The sequence below is a fragment of the Brachyistius frenatus genome, unplaced genomic scaffold, assembly GCF_029030835.1.
Source record: "Brachyistius frenatus isolate BFR_SWC_R1_liver_20210118 unplaced genomic scaffold, ASM2903083v1 Contig_88, whole genome shotgun sequence".
NCBI lineage: Eukaryota > Metazoa > Chordata > Actinopteri > Embiotocidae > Brachyistius > Brachyistius frenatus.
The window spans coordinates 502,573-506,649 of record NW_027210687.1 but is presented as its reverse complement, the minus strand read 5'-3'; the positions used below and the strand labels follow the sequence as shown (position 1 = coordinate 506,649).

Genomic DNA, 4,077 nt, shown 5'->3' with positions numbered 1-4,077 from the left:
ATGAAGGTTTTCTGTCTTCCTCCGTGGAGCATATTAGAAAGGCACATTTCGTATTGTTGTACAAACAGGCTGTCATCACTGTCATTTATCTTAACATCCACACGTTGACTTTATTGCAGAAAGAACAGTTTTATCTTTTGCACTGGTGTGTTGGTATTGACTTTCTTCCGTTTGGTCCTTGATGTTAATCTTAAATGTCTCTTAATGCCATTTGCCCCTGTTTGTGTAACCATCACTCACACAAGTAAGAACAGAACTGTGCAAAATAATGCCTAAACATGTTCCTGCCTGACAGCTCGGCTCACCGACTGTTGATCGTATGTCGGTGACTCATTATTGTAACTGTACTCAACTAAATGTGAGCCACTTGATTGACTTGACTTGACCAGAAATGAATTACCATACCCAGGCTGAATTACAAAAAAAACAAACCATAACAGACCAATCCTTATTGTTTACTTCTCAGCTTCCACCTGAGAAAAAAAATCTGCTTGCAATTTAACCCTCGCCCCACAGATCAGAGAAAGAAGCGTACAGTTCTCTGAACTTGCAAAACAGATCAACCTTTTCACACACAGAAGCGTAGTTGCACCACAGAAGAGCAAACACATCTGGCCAGGAGGTCAGGTGTACACCCACAGACTGGATGGAGGGCTTTAGTAGAGATGTAAAGTGAAAGAAGAGAAAATGCATGTCTTATTCTCATAAAGCTCACGTTGATCAAATTTATTGCATTTCAATTTTAATGCAACATAATTTCAAAGCAGACATTACAAAAATAACATAATCTACACAATACCAACTGTATTTTGTACAACGATTATCATCATCAGGAACTGGGTTACAGATTAGTGCTCACTTAAACTACACATCATGAGCAGTATGTCAGTGGCAAATACAAATATGAGAAATATTTTAACAGACAAATCAAAGCAAAGGAGGTCAACATAATAAATGCTTCTTAAAACAGCCCTTGAACCCTTTATTTAAGTACATATACTTGGTTACATTCCACCACTGCTCATCACAAATCTCCAGTGTATTACTTTAATTTGAGTCCTTGCAAGGGATCTTTTCAGAAAATTAACAGATGCCAAGACATTCATGAATCATGTCTGCACTACGGAGCTTTGGCATTTCCTTGAGTAGAAGTCGGATCACATTTTCTTCCGGTTTCATGTATTTGCAATCAAATGAGAGCACTGAACAGAGCTTTCCTTCACACAATGTACTGTATTTGGGAGGTGTGTGTGAAGGCACTAAATCAGTTCTTTTATTCTTGAATGGAAATACTGCCCTCTTCCGACCATCTGGTAAACAAATGCATTGAATTACTGATACAGTAAGCATAAAGACACCAGTAAAACAAGACTGAACGTTTTTTGATTTGCTGGATCTGCAAAGTGGGGATTTTTTCTAAAGTCGACCAGCAGGAAGTATTTGATGTCTTTAGAATCTGCTAACCGTGAGTGCAGTCATGAGATCAAATGATAACAGTAAATCAGACTGTGGGAAAACAGGTTTCCCACGGTGCACTATTAATTGCTGTGTTGCCATCAAGTGGGGATGTTTGTTTTCAGAGATCAGTGTATTAAAGCTTCCATTCAAGGCAGTCATCCTCCTCTCCAGCTAGAATTTTGCTAATCGGTGAATTATCTTTATCTGTTGAAGTATAACCACTTAAGACCGAAACAATCATTATAGCAGCAGTATTGTACACCAATTAATTTTTTTTTTAAAAAAACATGCAATAGGTAGGATAAAACGTAGTCGAACACATCGAACCTATTATAATTCCCTGTCTCAGTTATTGGCTTATTTCAAATTTCTCAAGTCAAGTTATGCCGTTTTGTTTACATCATACAAATCACCATTGTGATTTCCACCACTATACATATCCATTGCAGATTGACTACACTTCCTGATGAATTCTGTGACTTATCAAGAGGTAGTTCTTGACTAAAGAGATGCTTCTTGAGAGAAGGTATCCACAGTGAGCAGTGATAAGGCTGGCTCGAGTGTCCTTTCTTTACATTTATTGTACTCAGTACATTATAAAGTCCATGTTGGTCCTCCTTCTCCTGTGTGCTGGCAGAGTCTGTTAAGTTAGTTTCTTCTTGGAACCAGTGGACCACGCCCCTGGGGTAAACTCCATCGAACCAGCACTTGGCATTCAAATCATTCAGGGAGGAGCCAGAATGTCCGCGGCACTCTGCAAATATCAAGGAGTTTTAGACGGATAAAAGAATACAAAAAACATGTTAAAACATGGCTAACTCACCTTCTACTGTAAGAACAGTCATATTGGACTTTGTTCCTTTATTGGAGCGTGCCTTGCAGAGATATTGTCCCTCATTGACCGGCATAATGTTGATGAGTTTCAGAGTGAGTCTGCGACTGGAAGACTCGTTTGTGCTTTCACACTGAAACTCATGGTCAGCTTGGTCACTTTCATATTGACACACAGTTCGATTCCTAGCCACCCAGGAAAGTAATTTGATTTGCGTCTGGTCTGACAAGATGGCATCACATGTCAGTGTCACGTTTTCTCCACACCGGGCTGCCACCTGGGACTCGGTCAGCAGCTCTACACCTTCACAGACTGAGTTATCAAAGAGAGATGACAAGGTCGAAGAGCAGAACATGAATAATCCCTTCACATCACATCACTGATCTATTTTTGGTCACATTTTATTTGGAAAATCATATGGATACACAGCAATTTTAAGTAATTAAAAGGGTTCGCAATATGACAATTAAGTTTTAAATGGCAATAATAGTGAAAGTAGTCAGTGGACATTTGGTGTCTGGGTTACATTCGATTCTGATTTAGGGCAAAACAATTTAAACCATCTATATGGTCATGTTAATCAAACTTTATGGAAGGAAGACTTTGTCATTTTGGGAAATATGGTAATCCATTTTCTTGCAAAGAGTATGATGAAGACTAGACCACTTTCCTGTTTCATGTCTGCTCCTGGACAGCTGATGCCAACTTCCAGTTAGCTTAGCTTAGCACAAATAGAGAAACAATTATAACTGCTATAAATGCTGTGCTGCTATGAGTGGGGGGAGTTGTTGTTTTTAAAGATCAACGTGTTGGGTGTGGAATTATAAGCTTCTATTCAAGGCTGAGAGTGCAGATTTCATTTCAATCAAACATGAAACTGTCCTCTTCAACAGTTAGAGATGTGCTAATCAATGGATTGTGGTCTTCTTGGACTTTTTCAAGTTGTCTTTCCACAGAAGACAGTTGCCTGTAGCCTCTCAAATGCAAGACAAAACACAAATGCGATTTACAAAACAAGACTTACCAAATCAATGGAAGCATTGCAAGTTTTCAATAACATACATTAGGTTTGATCTAAAGTTTATAAACTGGGTAAGTTCTTATTAATTTCCTGTCTCAAGCATTTCACTCATTTTCAAACTGTCAAAAAAGTAAATTAGCGTGGCTCCCAAAATGTCAAGCGGTTCTTTTTATTCCAGAATGGTGTTGAAGATGAGAAGGTTTACCAGAAATACAGGATGCTGACTGAGTAATCAATATTAGAGTGTGCAGATACAGTGCTACCGTCTCAGCTGGAGGTCTCCTGGTTGCATTTTCAATCATTTTCAATGTGGCTTTTTCTAATACCAGAGAATTGTATCAATGTTATGTAATGATGAGCACATTTTTCTTTTTTTTGTAAAACTCAATACTCTATCCTTTTAAATCACTTAACAAGAACTGGCTTTGTAAAAATGTCTTTTGATTTACTTTTCATGCTCTGAGACTCACCAGTAATGCTGAACCAGAAAATGGAAACCCAGGCAAAAACATGATGTCTCCTCGCAGTGGAGGGGAAAGTCATCGCTTTTATCTGCATCATAATCAATGTTGATCACATTAGACAAAACACAGAGCGCTGCTGTACACATGGTAAAAAAAAAAGTTAATCTATACCTACCGTGATGTTCTCCTGAACACGCACCTGGTCAATGTCTTTCATCCAGTGGAGATTTCTTTGGAGTTTGGAGCTCTGGGGCACGTATCTGATGGAAGAAGAACCACCAACTCATCCTCTGCGTTTTAAA

At 38.7% G+C, this 4,077-nt stretch overlaps 1 long non-coding RNA gene across 1 annotated transcript; it reads right to left on the bottom strand.

Moving 5' to 3' along the window:
- Positions 1–696: 696 nt before the first annotated feature.
- Positions 697–4,077, bottom strand: LOC138627603 (uncharacterized). Its single transcript, XR_011311400.1, has 4 exons — positions 3,951–4,077; positions 3,782–3,863; positions 2,282–2,602; positions 697–2,212 (listed from the first exon to the last, which is right to left on the bottom strand). It is a non-coding gene; the product is annotated as an uncharacterized lncRNA (long non-coding RNA).